Source organism: Tamandua tetradactyla, chromosome 16 (assembly GCF_023851605.1).
Source record: "Tamandua tetradactyla isolate mTamTet1 chromosome 16, mTamTet1.pri, whole genome shotgun sequence".
NCBI classification, from domain to species: domain Eukaryota; kingdom Metazoa; phylum Chordata; class Mammalia; order Pilosa; family Myrmecophagidae; genus Tamandua; species Tamandua tetradactyla.
In genome coordinates, this window is record NC_135342.1 from 83,243,605 (window position 1) to 83,263,662 (window position 20,058).

Genomic DNA, 20,058 nt, shown 5'->3' on the forward strand with positions numbered 1-20,058 from the left:
GGCCTCCTCGGGGCAGCTGTGGGCTGGTGGGGGTATGCGCTGGAGGCAGGGCCAGTGGCCAGAGGTGGGGCCTGGGGCCTGGAGGCGGGGCCTGGGATTTGGGGAAGGGGCCAGGGGCCTGGGGGGTGGGGACTGGTCCTGGGGGGGCTGTGACCTCAGCATCCTTTTCCTTCCAGTCCCTGAGCACCAGTTCTCTGTTAGTCTGACCTAAACTGTGCTGCTGCATCTGCTCTGCCCCCTCGTCCTCCCGGTTCCCAGTGCCCTCCTGATGCGAGCCCACCTGTGTAGGAAGGGCTTCCTGGATGGAGGGGTGCACAGGAGCCTCTCAGCCTTCTCTGACCCTCTCTGCCCCACCCCTCACTGCGGCCACACCGTGGAGCCCCCCAGGGCCTGGAGCACCGTGAAGGGTGGTGGGCCTCTCCGAGCTGCCCCACTTTGTGCCTTCACGGCCTGGGCTCGCAGCGGCTCACCATTCACTGCCCCCCAGTGCCCCTCCCCAGCCCCCAGGCCTGCACTCTCCCTAGGGCCCTTTCCACCCGCAGCAGCCTGGAGGTCCCGCGTGTCGCCTTCTCCTGCACCTTGCGTTCTCCCAGTTTCCTTTGCAGGCCTGTCCGCAGCCCTGACCCCTGGGCTGTGAATGGGAGTCCCTCAGTCCGTCCCTGCGTCGGGGCCCCAGGCCCCCTTGGCTTGTATGCCTCTGCACCTGTGTGCGCTCCCCTGCTGGTCTCCACTGAACACCGGATTTAGGGCGCCCAGGGACGTCTGCAAAGACCCCTCTTCAGAGAAGTCTGCAGCCCCAGCCGGGGTGAGGGTGTGGAGGTGGGGGCAGTCCTGCCCCGGTGCCAGCCCCTCTCCTGCCGTGGCTCCCTCACAAACCCTGGGCACGGGGTTCTGGTTTCCTGGCGTGGGGAGGGGTGCTGATGTCCCTTCCCCTCGCCAGGAGGGTGCAGGCGCTGGGCATGCCGGCAGATGGCCCCACTGTCCTCCCGCCCACGCACGCCCACGGGGCCCCACGGAAGCGATGCTGAGCGACGAGGCACCCATGCAGGCCGAGTCCCCAAAGTGCATCTTGGTGCGCCGCACCCCCCCCCCGCCCCGGTCCAGGCACCTGGGGAAACAGGAACAACCTCGGGGCAGCGGGTTCCTTATCCCTCGGGGGGTCAGGCTGGGAGCCGAGATGTGGGGGCGAGCAGATGGGTCGCAGCCACTGCTGCAGAGGCGCAGGGGGGCCTTGGGCATCGGGGAGGGCAGGAACCACCTGAGAAGCCCCCGCCCCCCAGCACGGGCAGGGAGAGGTGCGGCGCCAGAGGCGGGGGGGGGGGGGGGCAGGAGGTGGGGAGGAGGGGGCACCCCCTCTGTGCCCTGCCCGGGCAGGGTCTGGGGCAGCAGAGAGATGTGAGCTGGTCGACAGCTTGGCCTTGGTGCAAAGAATATAATCCCTGGAAGACATTAAAATGAAGTAAATAAAATAGATGAAAATGGAAATACCAAGGCAGCAATTTCTCTTCTGATTGCAAAGCGGTGCGAGGGTGGGAGGGGCGAGGAGTGGGTGCCAGGGCTGGAAAGCCCTGGAAGGTGCTGGAAGGCGCAGCTGCTGCAGTTGGCCTGGCCTGATAAGGGCCGCAGCCGCCTGTGCTGTTGAGATAAGGCCACCAGTGCAGCCGCCTGTCCTGCCACGGGGACCCTGCAGCTGGCGGGCTGGCATTTCAGACAGGAGAAGTGGGGGCTGGGCTGCTGGATCCGCCCGCAGGCATCCGAGAGCCCTTCCCACCACCCTGCGGCCGCCTTTTGGTGCCGTGTCGCAATGGGAACTGGACTTTTCCAATACAGGTGGAGGGTCGGTCTGGACGCCTGGTGGAGGAGCCCTGTGGGGCCACACCAGGGATGTCATCCGGGCCGTTCAGATGGGGCCAGGTGGGGTCAGGCGGGGTCAGGCGGGGCCAGGCAGGCAGCTGCCCGGCTGGGAGCTCTGGGCTGCAGTGATTCTGGAAGGAAATGACGCGATGACAGCAGGCGGCCCCTGGCGCAGCCACGGACAGGTCTCACCCTGTCCGAGGTGCAGGCCTGTCCTGGGTGGATGCAGGTGACTTTCCTTGCCGAGCCATCAACCTACTGGCAGAGGCTACCGCTGGGCACGTGATCACACACAAGCCTGTAATTACAGAACGGAAACGTGACAGGTCCCGCGAAAGGAGAGGTGGCCCTGCCACAGTCAGGTCATCCACGCCAGGCTCCACACCCCTTAGTGAAAGGTCCAGACCCTCCCAGAGGTGTCCCCACCCCACCCACAGCCAGTCATCTCGTCCCCCACTTTCACTGCTCTGACCACACGGCCTCCTTTCTTGGTCTTTGGTTTGCTTGTTTGCTCCGAATACCAGCTCAGCCCTGCCTCAGGGCCTTTGCACAGGCCCCTAGCCAGCCAGGCCTGCTCCCCCTTCCTCCCTCGCTTGAGTCCCTGCTCAAATGCCACCTTCTCCGAGAGGCCTGCCCTGACCACTCACGTGGACTCTCTACCCCACCCCCCACCCCCCATACACAGCCACAAGGTATACACTCTGTGAGAATAGGTATTTGCATCCATTTTGTCCCCTGTGATTTCCACAGAGCTGAGGGCAGGGCCTAGTATGTGTCCAATCCGTGCTAGCTGAGAAGGAGAGAGATGGCCTGAGGACTTGTGGTTTCGCTGAGGGTGGGGCAGGATGGTGGGTCCGTGATGCTGACAGATGACTGGGGTCAGTTGAGGGGCAAGTGGAAGGGCCTCTGGGCAGAGGGACAGGCTTGTGCAAAGGCCCTGAGGCAGAGAGTTGGATGTGGTGGGGGACAGGAAGCAGGCGAGGCGGCTGGCACCCGGGGCTTGCCGAGGTCAGCTCGGGCCTTGGGGTCACAGCTCCAGGCCACGCAAGGCCTCCGCCTCCTTCTCTCATCTGCTGGGGCGCCACTCAGGACTTCCCACAGAGGGTCCCGCTGCATACGCAACCCCAGCTGGCACCCCACGCCTTCTGTGGTCCCAGAGCAGATAGAACTGGCCTCTCGGCGAGGCAGATGCAGGTGAGTATGTCCGGAGGACAGGAGCTCAAAGTCCAGGCACGGGCCAGGCAGAGCCCTGCCCCCAGGGGTGCCAACCGCCCAGCTCCCATCCCCCAGCATGCGGGTCACCGGGTCCCACCCCAGTTGTGCCGGCTGCCAGGAGGAGCCGCCCAGGCCCTCGGCATCAGCGCCTGCCGTCAGGACAGCTGAGTGCCGGCCAGCAGCCATCCCCGTGGCCACTCGGCATGCACATGGACAGCATGGCCATCTGCTTCCTTCAAGGCTGGTCTGTGTCAGCCTCGGGCTGTGCCGTGAGCAGGTGCCAAGTTACACAGGGTGGGAAAGCTCTGGAGAGCTGCAAAGTGCTGTGTATCGAAGACTGATAGCCCTTAATTAGAACACAAATACATGACTGAGAGTGATGGCAGGAAGCCTCTCCGGAGGGGGCCCAGTGGGGTGCAGGCGACCCTTGGCTGCTCCCTTCACGTGGGTGACCTTGGAGAGGCCACTCCCGGCTCTGCGTCAGCCTTCCTGTCTGCAAAGCGGGCTTCGTCACCCGACCTCGCAGCGCCGTGACACCAGAGAACACGCCCTCGGTGCGTTCGGCACAGTGGGATGGCAGGGTCGCGGCACGGCTGGTGGCGCCTGCTCGGCTGTACTGGGTGGAGCTGCCGGAGCGAGGAAGTGTGGGGACCGTCCAGGCAGGAGGCCCCGGCGTCTCCCCTGTCCATGGTGCTGAATCACTGTCTTGCTGGAAGACGTTGCTCTCCCCTGCCCGGGGAGACAGGCCCTCTTGCCCACCCGTGTCAGAGGCCGGGTCAGAGGAGAGGAGGTGAGACAGGTGAGCAGAAGGATGAGAGAGGGTGGAGGCAGGGAGATGGTGGCGGGTGGGAGACAGAGAGGAGGAGAGACAGACAGACCGAGCGAATGAGAAGAGAGGAAGGGTGCCTTCACGGAGCCCTCGCCGGGAGGGGAGAGGAAGCTTCGTGCTGACACTCCTCAGTGGTCATGGCTTCTTGCGTGGCTGATGGCCGCCCTTGCCTGCCCTCCTGCCCACATGCAGCCCTGGGTGGGGGTCTCGGCCAGCGTTTGGTCTGAACCACTGGGACACATCAGGGGAAGCTGAGGTCTTGAAGGGCTGAGGGGCTGTCCAAGTTAGCCACAGCACTGAGACTGGAGACCCCCTCTCTGTCTCCTTGTCGGAATTCTTTCCAGGAGTCACAACAGATAGCCGAGCGAGCGAGACCCAGGGAGGAGCTGCCCTCGGCTGGCTCCGTGCCCCCTCGGGCGGCACAGTCTTGCTGGCCAGCACAGCCTGCCGGCAGGGTGAGGAAAGCACAGGTGTGGCACCCGGCTGCCTGCGGTCAGCCCTGCCTCCCCCCAGGCCTCGGGCCCTAGATCCCTGAGACGAAGCCCCTTGGATAGACCCTTTAATGTCTCCTCCTACTCAGCCTACCCCTTGGAGTGGTTCAGCCATTCCCAGAAGCACTTGGTGTCAGGAATGCCCAGAAAAGACCCACATAGGAACATTCTCAGCAGCCATCCCTGGGGAAAGGTCTTTGTAGCGGAGTCCAGCATATCCTGATATCACCCAGGCAGGTTTAAGGACTCAACTGTTCCTGCAGTAGACAGGGGCGTTTCAGTTTGCTAAAGCTGCTGGGATGCAATATATCAGAAATGGATTGGCTTTTACAAACAGCATTGATTAAGTTATAAGTTTACAGTTCTGAGGCCATAAAAGTGTCCAAATTAAGGCATCAACAAGAGGACACATTTACTCAAGAAAGGCTGGTCCCGTCGGGCTTCTCTGCCATCTGGGAAGGCCGGGGTCTGGCCTCTCCTGGCCCTTTGCTCCCAGTTTGAATTGCTTTCAGCTCCTGATCCCAATGGCTTTCTATGTCACCTCTCTAAGCATCTCCAAATAGCTGCGTCTAGGCGTCTGCTCTCAGCTCTTTTCAAGACTCCAGTAAACTAATTAAGGTGGGTCACAGTTCCATGGAATAATCTAATCAAAAGTTTCCACCCAATAATAGGACTGCCCTCAGAAGATTAAATTAAAAGAATATGGCTTTTCTGGGGGGTACATAACAGCTTCAAACCAGCACAAGATGCATTGGTAGAATTCAGTTTTGGCTCATCGCCTTTGGGTCTTAGAAGGGGCTATGACCAGCCTGTCCAAAGCTGGGGACTGGCATTTCCTTGTAGGACACTTACCAAAATAGGAATTTAAGCCTCTACTTTGTGTTCATGCGCATGCAGCATCCACCCATCTACCTGCCATCCACCCATCATCTGTCCACCATCCATCCTTCTATCCACGCATCCTCCATCAATCCACTATCTGTCTATATCCATCCATCCACCCACTATCCATCCATCCACCCACCCTCCATCCATCCACCCACCCACCATCCATCCACCATCCATCCACCCACCATCCATCCATCCACCCACCCACCATCCATCCACCCACCATCCATCCATCCACCCACCCACCATCCACCCACCCACCATCCATCCATCCACCATCCATCCACCCACCATCCACCCATTCACCATCCATCCATCCACCCACCCTCCATCCATCCACCCACCATCCATCCATCCACCCACCATCCATCCACCCACCCTCCATCCACTCACCCACCATCCATCCACCCATTCACCATCCATCCATCCACCCACCCACCATCCATCCACCCACCATCCATCCACTATCCATCCACCCACCCACCATCCATCCATCCATCCACCATCCATCCACCCACCATCCACCCATTCACCATCCATCCATCCACCCACCATCCATCCATCCACCCACCATCCACCCATTCACCATCTATCCATCCATCCACCCACCCTCCATCCATCCATCCACCCACCACTCACCCACCATCCATCCATCCTTGCATTCCTGGGTAAAAACCCACTTGTTCAGAGTGTATAATCCTTTTAATAGACTGTTGGTTTCTGTGTGCCACTACTCTGTTGAAGATTTTTTCATCGACATTATAAGGGATACTGGTTGGCAGCTTTACTTTCCCGTACTTTTTGTGCGGCTTTTGGATCAGAATAATGCTGGCCTCTTAGAATGAGTCAGGAAGTAATCCCTTCTCTTCTTTTTTTGAGGAAAAGTTTGAGAAGGTTAGTTTGTTGGCTCCTCTTTAAATGTTTGATAGAATTCATCAGTGGAACCATCAGGTCCTGGACTTTCCTTTGTTGGTAAATTTTTAATTACTGACTCGATCTCTTTACTTATTATAAATCTGTCGAGATTTCCTATGGCCTCTTGTGCTGTATCAGGTAATCTGTATCTTTCAAGGAATTTGCCCATTTCATTCAAGTTTTCTAACTTGTTGCCATATAATTGTTCATAGAACTCTCATAATTCTTTTTATTTCTGAAAGGCTGGTAGTAATATCGCCAGTTTCAATCCTGATTTTAGTTATTTGTGTCCTCATTTCTTTTTTGTCAGTCTTGCTAAAGGGTTGATTTTATTCATCTTCTCAAAGTACCGATTTCGGTTCTGTTGATTCCCTCTATTGTTTTCTGTTCTCTATTTCATTTGTCTCTGCTCTAGTCTTTACTATTTCCTTCCTTCTACTAATTTTGGTTTAGTGTGGTCTTCTCACTCAAGTTTCCATATGTGTGAAGTTAGGTTATTGGTTTGGGGTCTTTCTTCTTTTCCTAATGTAGGCCTTTAGAGGTATAAATTTCCCTCAGAGCATCGTCTTCATTATATCCTATAAATTTAGGAATGCTGTGTTTTTGTTTTTATTCTTCTCAAGATAATTTCCCTTGTGATTTCTTCTTTGACCCATTGCTTGTTCAACAGTATTGTGCTGGTTTGAAAAGGTTTATGTGCCCTAGAAAAGCCATGTTTTAATCCTAATCAATCTCGTGGGAGCAACAGTTTCTTCTAATCCCTATTCAGTATTATAGGTTGGAAACTTGATTATGTTATCTCCACGGAGATGTGACTCAATCAATTGTGGGCATTAAACTTGATTGCATGGGGACGCGTCTCCACCCATTTGGGTGGATCTTGAGCAGTTTACTGGAATCCTATAAAAGAGGAAACATTTTGGAGAAAGCTGGAGATTCTGAAAGAGCAGAGAAGGACGACAGAATGACGAGAGCCATGAAGCAGACAGTCCTCCGACCATTGACCTTTGGATATGAAGGAGAATGCCCCTGGGGGAGCGTCATGGAACAAGAGGCCTGGAGAGGAAGCTAGCAGATGCCGTGTTCACCATGTGCCTTTCCACTTAGAGAGAAACCCTGACCTTCATCGGCCTTCTTGAACCAAGGTATCTTTCCCTGGATGCCTTAGATTGAACTTTTTTATAGACTTGCTTTAATTGGGACATTTTCATGGCCTTAGAACTGTAACTTATTAAATTCCCCTTTTTAAAAGCCATTCCATTTCAGGTATATTGCATTCCAGCAGCTAGCAGACTAGAACAGGGTGTTGTTCAATTTCCACATTTGTACATTTCCAAGTTTTCCTTTTGTTATTAATTTCTAGCTTTATTCCCTTGTGGTCCAAAAAGATACTTTGTATGATTTCAATATTTTAAAATTTATTACAGTTTTATTTGCAGCCTAAAATATAGTCTATCCTGGAAAATGTTTCATGTGCAGTTAAGAATGTGCATGTGTGGGCCGCGGTGGCTCAGCGGGCAAAGTGCTTGCCTGCTATGCCGGAGGACCTCGGTTCGATTCCCGGCCCCAGTCCATGTAACAAACAAACAAAATACAATAAAACAAGAAAATGTTTAAAGATGTTTCCCTTTCTTCCTCCCTTCCTTCCTTCCTTCTCTCTGTCTTTCCTTCCCTTCCTCCCTCTTTAAAAAAAAAAAAAAAAAAAAAGAATGTGCATGTGCTGTTGTTAGATGGAGTGAGATATAAATTCTGCTCCTGGGTATCGCTGTCCTTCCTAATTTATATGTCCATTAGGTCTAATTAGTTAATAGTGTTATTCGTGTCCTTTATTTCAATATTCTTGGGTTTTAGATATTCTATCAGTTACTGACAGTGACCTATTAAAGTCTCTAACAAGTATTGTAGAACTATTTCTCTCTTCAATCTCTCAATTTTTGCTTCATATATTCTCTTGTAAGGTGCATATATGTTCATAATTGTTATATCTTTCAGCTGGCTTGAATCTTTTATCATATATAATGCCCTGCATTGTCTCTCATAGTCTTTTTTACTTAAACTCTACATTGTCTGACAATAATTTGGCCACTCTGGCTTTCTTTTAATTGCTGTTTGTATGGAATGTTTTTTTCCACCCTTTTACTTCCGACCCCTTTGTATCTTTGTGCCTAACGTGGGTGTGTTGCAGATAGCATATAGACAGACCATGCGTTTTCACCTAATCTTCCATTCTCTTCCTTTAGGGGTGTTTAATCCATTGACATTTAAGGTAATAACTGAGAAGGAAGGATTTATTCTGCCATTCATCATTTGTTTCCTGTATATTTTGTATGTTTTTTGTTCCTCAATTACTTCACTACTTTCTCTTTTGAATTTAGTTGCATGGTAGTCAGGTTCAGGTGTCAACCTGGCCAGGTGAAGGTGCCTGGTTCTGTGGCCGTGGATTTGAATTATTAGCTTGTGAAGTTCATCTGTGGCTGATGACATCTGCGGTCTCTAAGGGGAGTGTTTCTTCGGCGAGTGAAGTTTAATTTAATTCATCGGAAGCTTAAAAGAGAGAGCTCAACGCAGCACAACCCAAGCAGCTCAGCACACCTCATCTCAGCACTTGCAGGTGATGCAGAAAGGAATGACCCCAGGGAAAGCTGTAGGAACCCAGAGGCCTGGAGAGAAGGCCAGCAGAGATCTCCCTGTGCCTTCCCGTATAAGAAAGAACCTCAGTTGAAAGTTAGCTGCCTTTCCTCTGAAGAACTATATGTTTTAAACTAAATAAATCCCCTTTTATTGAAAGCTAATCCGTCTCTGGTGTGTTGTGTTCTGGTAGCTTTGGTTGGTGAGAACAAGTTCCTTTTTGTAATATACCATTTTGATTCCCTCCTTCTTTCCTTTCTCTGGGTATCTAGCTTTTTTTTTAATGATCACCTTTGTAGTTACAATGAACATCTTGAATTAATAACCTATTTTGACTGGTACCATCCTGGTCTCAGTAATATGCAAACTCTCTGCTCCTACATATCTCTGTCTTTCCTCCTTTATATTTTTATTTTCTCAAATTACATCTTTGTATGTTGTATGCCCTTTAACATAGATTTAATTGTTATTTTACACATTTTCTCTTTAAGTTATATAGTGGAAAAAAGCGGTTACAAACGCAAAGTACAGTGATGCAGGAGTTTATATTTATCTGCATAGCTGTCTTTACCAATATTCTCCATTTCATTTTATGGCTTTAAGTTAACTGTCTAGTGTCCTTTCATTTCAGCCTGAAAGATTCTCTATAGCTTTTCTTGTAGGGCAGGTCCTCTGATAATGAACATTTTTGGCATTTGTTTTTTTGTAAATTTTTAAATTTCTCCTTCATTTTTGAAAAAATAATTTTGCCAGATATAGAATTCTTGGTTGATAACTGTTCTAGTTTGCTAGTTGCCAGAATGCAACACACCAGAGATGGATTACTTTGAATAAAAGGGGATTTATTTAGCTAAAAATGTATAGTTCTTCAGAGCAAAGGCAGCTAACTTTCAACTGAGGTTCTTTCTTCCGTGGGAAGGCACAAGGTGATCTCTGCTGGTCTTCTCTCCAGGCCTCTGGGTTCGAACAGCTTTCCCCGGGGTGATTTATTTCTGCATCTCCAAAGGCCTGAGCTGAGCTGCAAGTGCTGAGATGAGGTGTGCTGAACTGCTTGCGCTGTGCTACATTGAGCTCTCTCATTTAAGCACCAGCCAATTAAATCAAACATCATTCATTGCAGCAGGCACGCCTCCTGGCCGACTGCAGATATAATGAGCAACAGATGAGGTTCACATACCATTGGCTCATGTTCACAGCAATAGATCTAGGCACCTTCACCTGGCCCAGTTGACACCTGACCCTAACTACCATGATAACTTTTTAATGAAAAAAGGAAATTAAAAAAAAAACATGTCTTCTGGCCTCCATGGTTTCTGATGAGAAATCTGCTGTTAATCTTATTGGATTCCCTTGTGTGTAACAAGTCACTTCTTTCTTCCTGCTTTCACAATCCTCTCTTTGTCTTTGGATTTTCACAATTTTGCTATAATGTGTCTTGGTGTAATCTCGTAGAGTCTACCCTGGTTGGAGTTCATTGCACTTCCAAGATGGAATGTTTCATCAGATTTGGGAAGTTTTCACCATTTTTTCTTCAAATACTTGTTCTGTCCCCTCTCTCATTCTCCTGGGACTCCAGTGGTGTGTGCTGGTTGCTTGATGGTCTCCCACAGGTCCCTCAGGCTTTGTTGATTTCTTTTCATTATTTTTTCTTTCTCTTCCTCATAGTGGGGAATTCCTACAGAATTATCTTCGACTGTGCTGGTCCTTTCTTCTGCCTGTTCAAATCTGCTGTTAAAGTCATGGAATGAATTTTTCATTTCCATTACTGTACCTTGTAGCTCTGAAATGTCTATTTGGTTCCTTTTTTATAATTTCCATCTCTTTATTTTGTCCAGTCATATTTTCCTAATTTCCTTTAGTTTTTTGTGTATGGAATCCTTTAGCTCATTTATCATATTTAAGATGATTGATTTAAAGTCTTTAGCTAATAGTTTCAATGTATAAGCTTCTTTGAGGACGGTTTCTGGCAAATACTTTCTCTCCTGTGAACATGCTGTGTGTTCCCGTTTCTTTGTGTGTTTTGTAATTTTTCATGGAGAATTGGACATTCTGAGTTTTGTTATGACCCTGGAAATCTGGTTCTCCCACTCCCTTGAGATTACAAAGGGTTTTTGTTTGTTTGTTTGTTCAGTTTTAAATTTTGTTGTTGAGAACTGGAGCCCTTAATTTGTGAGTTTTCCAAACTATTATTGCTTCCAAATGAGGAATGGAGACTGTTAAGGCTAGAAAACAACAATAGGAGCTGCTTCTCTGGCCTCCCCTTCTGTGTTCCTCCAGGGGGTTGGAACTGGAGACACCGGCCCCCACAATCTGCAGCCGCTGCCCTGAAGCAGTGCTCGGTGACCGGCCCCCAGCCCACCTGGTACCAGGAGCCCGGCTGCAGGACCCATTGCCGCCTCCCCGTGGTGGGAGCAGAGGGGATTTCACCAATAGCTCCTGGAATTTACCAGTCTCTTCCTCCAGCTGCTGCCTGAATGCTGCACAGTGTCCTAATACACTCCAGGGTTCCTAAATGGTTGATTCAGGAAGTTCCTGCCGAAAAGCTAATACAATTGGGGCCGAGATGGTGGTTTCATGAGAGGTAGGATTTAGTTCGTCCTCTGGAGTAGCTAGTAAATAGCCAGGAACAGGACAGAACAACTACTGGGGCCACATCAGTGACCAGACACACAGCGTACCCCAGTCTGGACCAGCTGGACTGGCTGCGATCCCGCTGAGAACTGTGAGTCCCCAAGTCCAGCCACTGGTGCCCCTCCTCACAGGCTGCTTCCCAGAGGGGACAGGAAAAGGACTCTACCAGCAGCAGGGGCTGAGCAACCAAGCTCCAATTGTGGAATTCATTCACAACTTCTGACCACGGAACACAGGCTCCCGGCTCAGATAAACCTGGATAAGAGCTAAAGGTCTTGGAGTTTTAGCCCTGGCAGAGAGGGGGCAGGGCTGGCAGAAAAAACAAAACAAAACAAAAAAACCCAGAGGCTTTTTGAGTCAGACAGCACAAAGTACTTGAAAAGGCTGGACCCTAAAAAAAGTGGGCACACAGAGCCTGGAGATCTATAGAGGCACGTGCCAACTTGAGCTCTGGATTGACAAAACCGGAGGGCAGGGGTCCTGCCCTGGAGAGGAAGTTCCTGCCAGCTCAGCGGTTGTTTTGGTGATGGGGCCTATTTCCTGGCATTTCGTTCTCTGCCATTCTCCCAAATCCTCCCTTCCTCACCTTTAGTCTTAAAGGATATTTTTTGCTGAATATAGAATTCTAGGTCCATGGTTTTTAATTTTAACCCTTTAAAGAGGTCACACCATTGTCTTCTTGGCTTACATTGTTTCTTATGAAAAATCAGTAGGTTTCTTATCTGTGTTCCCTTCTACGCGATGTGTGCTTTTTTCACCAGTAGCTTTTGTCTTTAGTTTTAGTAAATTGACTATAATATTCTTGGTTATGGTTTCTTTGTGTTTGGCTTTATTGATGGGTGGGTTGGTATTTTTCATCATGCTCAGAACTTTTAGTTGCTATATCTTCAATTACTTTTTTCTGCCCAATTTCTTTTTCTCCTTCTAGGAATATTTATATGTTAGACTCTTGGATATTCTCTCACAGGTCACTGAGTTTCTTTATTTTTTTCAAACTTTTTCTTTCTGTGTTTAAATTTGGGTGTTAAAAAAATCCATCTTCAAGTTCAGTGTCATTTCTTCCATCATCCACTCCACAACTGGGCCATCCAGGAGTTTTCCTTTCAGACTGTGTTTTTTAGCTTTAGATTTTCCATTAGATTTTTTCCATTCTCTGTTAAGGTTACCGGTCTGTTTATGCGTCTTTCTTTTAAGGCCTGGTCTTCTAAATCAAGCATCTCATCCTCTTTGGGTCTGTTATGTTGACTGCTTTTTCTTCCTGGGTATGGGTCCCATGTCCCTGGTCATTTTTTATTGTATGCTGGACACTGTAACTGCTATACTGTTGAGAGTATGGCTTGTGCTGTCTTCTGTAAAGAGTGTTGATCTTTGTTCTGGCAGAGAGTTAGTTCTCTGGCAGCTCGGCGTGACCTGTAATGCTTGGTGTAAGCCTTTGTTAGGGCAGGTTCTCAAGCAAGCCTTCCCCTTGGGACGGGATAGTGCTAACCCGACGTGCCTTTCCAGGTTCCAGCTCAACCCCGGTGATTCCGGTGAGGTCTCTTTTCTCTCTCGCTGTTTGGACTCTGCCATGTATCCCAGCTCTCTGTCTCTTCTGAGGTTTCCACTAAACTCACAGCCCTGATAGCTGTGCTCCGCCAGCCTTGCGAAGTCCTTCCCTGCGCGTGCACAGCTTAGCGCGCCGACACAGGCTCAGGGACCCTGTGAACATTTCTGGCCTCCTTTCGCAGCCCCTCCCCCCTGTACCCTGCAAGTGGCAGGCACCTCAGCACCCCCAAACTTCACCTCTGTGTCTTCTACCCAGAGAGAACACTGCACCCACTGGGCTCCACTTCCCAGTGCTGTTGTCTGGCAAGTGTTTGCAGCTGGGGTTCTGGTGTAAGTGGAGAGCTCCAGGACCACAGCCTGGCAGCTGCCGTGTACATTTTATCCAGGTAAATAGCTGTTTGCAGCAGGAGGGCGCGTCTGATACCAATTTGCCTCTTTTTTTTTAACATGGGCAGGCACCAGGAATCGAACCTGGGTCCTCGGGCATGGCAGGCAAGCACTCTTACCTGCTGAGCCACCGTGGCCTGCCCCCAGTTTGCCTTTTTGACACGGCTAGACACAGAGCTCACCCTCTGTTTTGTAACCTGCTTTCCCCCCTTTTGTCATTTCCGTTCTGAGGACACCTCAGGTCGCTTCTCACTCTCAGGACCCTGCTCAGGGGCTGCGTTGGCGGTGACGCTTCCCAACCCCTCCGCAGGGGTCTCCACTCTAAGCCCTAGCACATTCCCACGGGGCCTCGGTGGCCGGCACGTCCTGTTCTTGACTGTGAAGGTCTCGGGGGTCAGGGACTCTGGACTGCACCCCAAAAATCCACTCTGGCTTCAACAGATGTGTGCTTCTCTGAGTTATTGCTGACATGCCTGCTTTCCCAGCCTCTGTGGACCACTCATAGGCTGGGCAGGCGTTTAAACACTCAGGACAGTGCCCCTGACTCTTGGAGGCCCAGACCTTTGTTTTCTGGTCAAGGAAATGGGCCCCAGGAAATTCGGTCACGTATGCTGTTATTTCATGTTTTTGACCTAAAAGTCCTGGGGTGCCTACCGTGCTCTGGGGCTGGTGATAACGAGCTCCTGGCCGCGGGCCCGGGGGAGTGAGCCTGAGCACCCACTCCAACCCACGGCGCAGGCGAGGCACCCGGGCTGGACCCCCGTCAGCAGGGGTGGGGCGTGGCCTGCCGTGCGTCCGGGAGGAGGTCCGAGGAAGGAGGCCTAAGATGCAGCTGGTACAGATTACAAAGTCATGGTCTTTTCAACCCCACCAATGGTCTCTGTCATGTCAAAAAAGTTGCTTTATTTGGTAATTCCTAGTTTTAGCTTCCTGGAGAAGAGATCTTTTCCCATAAGCCATCTTCATTTTTTTTGTAGAGTAGAGCTTTATTTCCAGGAAACAGCGTGTTAGTAGGAGATGGGTATTTTTTTAAAAACACCAAGATAGATCTGATATGTTCAACAAAATGGGAAGGCTCAGCCAGAGGGGATGTGGAAAGGTTCTCTAGTGTTTGCTTATCATCTTGCTGCAACCAGAAATCCACATGTGGAAATGGCATCCAGTAATACGGTCCTATACGAAGTTGTTCTGTCTTTGCATCATATATGCTAATCACAGGTCCTCCTGTCAGAGCTCGCGCGGCACGCAGCTCCTCCTCTGGCCCTCTATCTTGAAAGGAGGCTCTGTAAATCTCTGCAGTTTTAATGTTGACAGCAATGCCATAAATTACTGGAAAGTGTTTTTCATTTTCTTCTCGGTCATTTAATTCTGTCACACATAACGTCACCAAGTGAATATCATCTTCTTGCCTGTCAAATTCACTAAGAAGTTGATGAGTAAGTTTTTGTGACAACTGCCTATCGTCACTGAAGCCTCCCACGAGCTGTACTTCCAGCCTTCCACACTGAGTGTGGTTGGAAAAGGATTTTATGGAGTTCATGATCAAGGGGACCTCAGTTTTGGTGTCGGTTCCATCGCAGTGTGTCAAGCAGGTAGCCGCATTACCTGTGTGCCTCAGGACCACAATGTGACAAGTGGTGGCATCATCAGAACCCAGAATGGAGATGGAGCCATCCTTTGGGGAGGTCACTGCAAGCTGTCTTTGCTGAACATACAGAAGGCCCTGGGGTCCCACTTGTTGGGACCTCTGAGAGGTCCTCTGAGGACTCTGGCTCTTTCCTCCAGAGGCGGGTGGGCTCGTACGAGGTCCCAGGCGGACTGTGGCAGCCACACTCGCCGCCCCTCGACGAACAGCGGCATCGCGGACACGGCCGCCCAGGCAGGCCCAGGGAGGCGGTGGCCTCCCCAGCTCCGAGGGCTCTTTCCCCAGCACCCCGGGTGTCCACTCCCGGCCTTGGCCCTGTGCTCCCAGGAGCCATGGCCCTGGCCAGACTGAGTCACGGCCTTTCACATTTCCCTGGGCCCCCGGGGCTGCGGCTGCACCCGCGAGCTCCCCTCCCGCCTGCCCCCTCTCCCTCGCCATTCCTGCTTCCTCCCACCTTCCTGCTCTCTCGCCCTCCCATTTTGTCCTCACCTCTTTTCTCCTTTCAGATCCCCACGGCTCTCCCGAGACCTGCCTGTCCCCCTCCTCTCCTCCTGTCTGTCTTTCTCCCCCATGCCCCCCCCCTTTTCCTGCCTCTCCTCTCTCATTACCCCCTTTCTCGCTTTCCCTCGCTCTCTCTCTTCAAAGACGAGAGCTATGGAAGTCAAGATCTTCCCTTGGCGATAATTACTGAAAAGTTCAGTGCAGAGACAGGCAGGGCTGCTGGGGGGTGGGGGGTGGGGGTGGGATATTAAAATGCATGCGCACAGCTTGGCAGTGCGGCAGATGTTGGCATAATTAGAAAGGGAAAAATTATGAAATTAATTTGTGGTTCAATGTAAATTTCAGCGATGGGGGAAGGCTGGGCTCCAATCACCTCATGTGCACATGCACACACGCACACACGCACACGCACACACACCAGCTGCCAGGGAGGCGGTAATTGTCAGCGCCATCCAGAGCCGTGAGGCTGGCAGCACAGTGAGGGGCCTGTGCAGAGGCCGTTGTCTTAAAGGCACAGGTGCTGGATGGGGCAGGAAGATGGGCCCCCACGGCAGGAGGCGGGGACATCTGAGCAGGGGGTGACGGCTCTGACGACACACCCTCGGCACCCGCAGTTACCCCCGCAGACCCCCGGGAGGCCCCCCCAGCCCCCTCACTGCTGAACCCCCCACAAGGCAGGAGTACGCCTTCTTTCTGGGAGAGCCCTCTGCGCCAGTGCGGCGCACCCCCACTGGGAAAGTGGCTTGTGCCGGCTTCACGTGAGCTGAGAAAGTTCTAGAAAACCTTTCTTCCCACCTGGCTCCCGTTTTTGGCTCAGCTTTGTTCTCTGTGCCCCAGACAGGAGCAGGAGGGTCCCCAGTACCCCGTGGGGTCTGCCTGGGGGTGGCCTTGGGGATGGGGTTGTCCCTGATGGACACGATGACAGGGCTCCAGGTGAGGCCTCACTGGGGTCTCTGGGCAGCCGGGTGTCACTCAAGCTGGTTTGGGTTTAGCAGCTGTGAGTCGAAAGCCTCCGGGCCAGGCTCCCTGGACCAGGAGCCCCAAGCACCTATGTGCATTTGTGGGGGCAAAGGCTGTAGATTTGGGGGGTGAAAGCAATTCTGCCCTGGAGATGGGGCTGAACAGGGAAATCTAAAGACACTTGGTGACCTTTGAGCAGGGCTTTGGAAGTTGAGTAGGAGTTTTCTAGGGTTCAGTGGCACCGTGTTCCCAGCCCTTATCTTACAGAGCCTTGGAGTCAGCAGCAGCCAATGACTTTGTCCCTGTGAGGAGCCCCCTGACCGAGGGCTGGGAGCTGGGTGCTGCTTCCACAGTGGTGGGGGCTGGAGGGGTGCCCCAATGCTGCAGCTCCTCACTGCCCCATGGGCCCAGGGCAGCTCTTACTAATGCAGCAACCAAAGGGCAAGGGTGGCTCCAGGACAAGGCAACTTGTCCCTCAGGGGGTTGGCAGATGTGGCTGGGTCACTGGACCCTGCATGACAACGGTGCCCCTGGCGTTTGGGGAAGACACTGAGACCCCCAGAGTGTCCTAGCCGGAGGCTCGGAGAGGTCACCCCGGCCGATCCCTCTCCTCTGCAGAAGGCAGCCAGGCCTCGGGGCCCCAACCCCTCTCCCAGGCCCACATGGGAGTCTCACTGTCAAGGGAAAGTGAAGTTGGTGGGTGCCCCAAGCTCGTGGGACTGAGGGACAGGGCGCAGCCTCCCCTGGAGCTGGGCTGCTTGGTCTTAGATGCAGAAATCTTCCAGAAGGAGCCCCCGAGCCATGTCCCCGGGCAGTCCCAGGGCCTTTGGCAGGGCACACCCAGCTTGTGTCACAGGCAGCATGTCCTGGGAGAGTCCAGCGGCTTGGGGCACTTAGGGCCAAGAGGCACCCCAGGGAGGAGAGGGGGCAGTAACGGCCAAGGACAGGAAAGGGCGTTTTGTGGGTGCCCGCCCAGCACAGGGTGAACACAGCCTTAGGGGCCCTCCCAGCCTGTGCCGGGCATCCTGCCCGAGTCACTGGGGCGCTGAGGGCCGCAGAGGCTTGTCCAGGGCCGCGTGCTCCATGCTGCCCCTGCTGCCTCCCCTGGAGGGGGCAGGCCTTGCGGGAGGGGTCTCTGACCAGTGGTCACATCTCCTGCACATCCTCGCCCAGCCCAGCCCTGCCCCTGCATCCCCCGGGGCTCAGAGCTGCCCCGTGGGCCTGACGCTGTCTCCGGTGCTGACCCAAGGCCGCGCGGGGTTGCAGGGCGGGTGGGCGGGCAGCGGTAGGGCCAGGCGCCCGTGTGCCTGGGGCAGCCCCGCTTCCTCCTCTCTCCTGTGGGTGCCCCCCACCCCCAGCCCATGCTCCCCGCCGCCCCGGGCTGGCCCTGTCCTCTTGGGCCCTGCCTGTTCCCGCCTTGCCAGCTGGGTAGCAGCACACGGAGAGGTGCGGGTCTTGGCCAGGATCCGTGGTGCGTCTGTGTGTCCGTGTCCACCTGACCGTCCTTGCCAATGGCCAGGCTGAGCGTGGGGCGCCGGCCTGGGCGCAGAGGGGGAGTTTCGCAAAGCGGGTCCATGGGCTGTGCGTCCGTGGGTCTGTCCATGCCGGCGAACGGGTGGACATGTGTTCCTGGGGCTCCTCCCAGTGGGCCCCGCCCCCCCAGCTCATTAAGGCACCCCATTATTCCGACATTTGTGTGCCTCACGTAGCGGCAAGAAGTAATTTACTTAGAAGAAATTAAAAGTTCATTTTAATTGAGCACACGCTGCAGTATGCAAATGAGGCGCGGGATGCACGGTGCAGACAGAGGAGCTTGAGCGCTTAACCCTCCGCGCGCCGCACCCTCGGAGCCGCCCTCCAGCTGCACCAAGGGTGCAGGAGGTACCCAGGGATCTAGGCTCCCGCCCCAGGCCTGGGGCTGGGGGAACCCCGCTGGGTTCGCGGGCTCTTGGGGGTGCACTGTCCTCGCCCAGCCTCCTGGTGGCCCCAGCAGAATCCCCGAGGCCTGGCTGGGGGTCCACGCCGTGGTGGGGAGGGCCCCAGGCAGTGACTCCCTGGGCTGGCATCACTCTGCCACCCACCGTTTCCCTGAAGACCCTCAGCCGCCCCCAGCACCCGGCACTGCTGCATTCACAGCATGGCGGGGGTGTCAGTAGGCGGCTTGTGCGAGGCGTGAGGTGGACAGCAGTGGCGCTGACCGGGCCCCACCTGCCTCCCGGCCACTGTCCCTCGGGGCCCTGTGACCCCTGCTCCCCCAGCCTCATGGCTGCCCAGCCAGGGATCCTCCCAGAAGGGCCCCGGGGGGTGGGAGGGTCAGCTGCCCCCTCTGTCGGGGAGCAGGAGTGCCACCCACCCACAGGAAGCAGATCTGAGCCACAGCAGCCCCAGGGAGGCGACTCTGTGCCGTGTCTCCCTGTCCCGCCTGCCCCTGCCCGGCCTCATCCCTCCACCTCTCCCGTGCTCTGACCTCCGGGCCTTCTGGGCTGCAGGTCAGTTTGGCACCTGCTCAGCCTGGCCCAGAGCAATGGGGGGCAGGCAGGACCCCTGCTCCCCAAGAGGCGTCCCGGCTGAGAGCTGGGCTCCCACTGGGCTGAGGTGGGTCCTCAGTTTTTTCTGGGCTGGCGTCCCCCACCCGTCAGCCCGGGGCTCGTAATGACCGAAAAGGAGCCTGGGGTGGGTATGAGGTGGCAGCCGGTGGCACATCCAGCCAAACCCGCTCCAGGGAGCCACCCTGGCTCCTGGTGGGGACCGCGAGGCCCTTCCCAGAGCTGCCCTGGCCTCTCCGCCGTCCTGCCCTCCAGGCTCCTGGCCGTGCCTGCACCCACCCCGGCCCTCGGCTACCCCCCCGCCCTTGGCTGCCCCCCCTCCGCCCTCTGCTGCCTCCCCACTCCCCAGCAGCTCTCGGGCCTCGTGCCCGGTGGTCCTGGAGCTCCCCCCGATACGGCTGGGGCCCCCAAGAGTCAGTGTGCTGGTCTGGTCCTGAGCACCCTCGGCAGGTGCTCTGAGGTCCCAGTGCCGCACCCCGCGGACGAGCATCCCCCTACACCACAGTGGCCGCAGGAGGGCGGCCCTGTCGGCGTCCCCCTGCACGACACCGTCCTGCAGCAGGAGGACTCGGGGGAGGTGCAGGGACCTCAGCTCAGGCAGGAAGGGTCTGGGGCTGGGCTTCTCCCGCCCTTTGAGTTGCACCAGCTGCAGCAGGGTCTCGGGGGCGCGGAACCCTTTCCTCGCCCAGAGTTGGGGGCGGCCGAGTCTGTCTCTGGGGGCCCTGAGTGGGCTGTGTGCCCCTGGCCTGGTGGTTTAGCCTCTCTGTGTCTCCCCGGGGGCATCAGCGACCTCAGGACGTGGCCCCTCTGTGGCTTGAGCCTGAGTGGCATCCACAGCACGGGGGGGGGCGCTCCCTCCGTGCCCCCCCACCCTGCAGAAGGTCATTCCCAGGGAAAGCCGGGAGCTGCAGGTGGAGTTTGAGGGAGAAGGACCCACTGAAGTCACTCTAGAAGTATCGGGACTCTATGACGCTGACCGTTTGACCAAGCCCCTCTGGGGTGGCCCACGCCAGGCCCCCACCT

General features: G+C 54.2%; 1 pseudogene; it reads right to left on the reverse strand.

Annotated features, from left to right (window-relative positions):
* Positions 1 to 14,272: 14,272 nt before the first annotated feature.
* Positions 14,273 to 15,243, reverse strand: LOC143660416 (protein N-terminal asparagine amidohydrolase pseudogene; annotated as a pseudogene).
* Between the last annotated feature and the right edge of the window lie 4,815 nt (positions 15,244 to 20,058).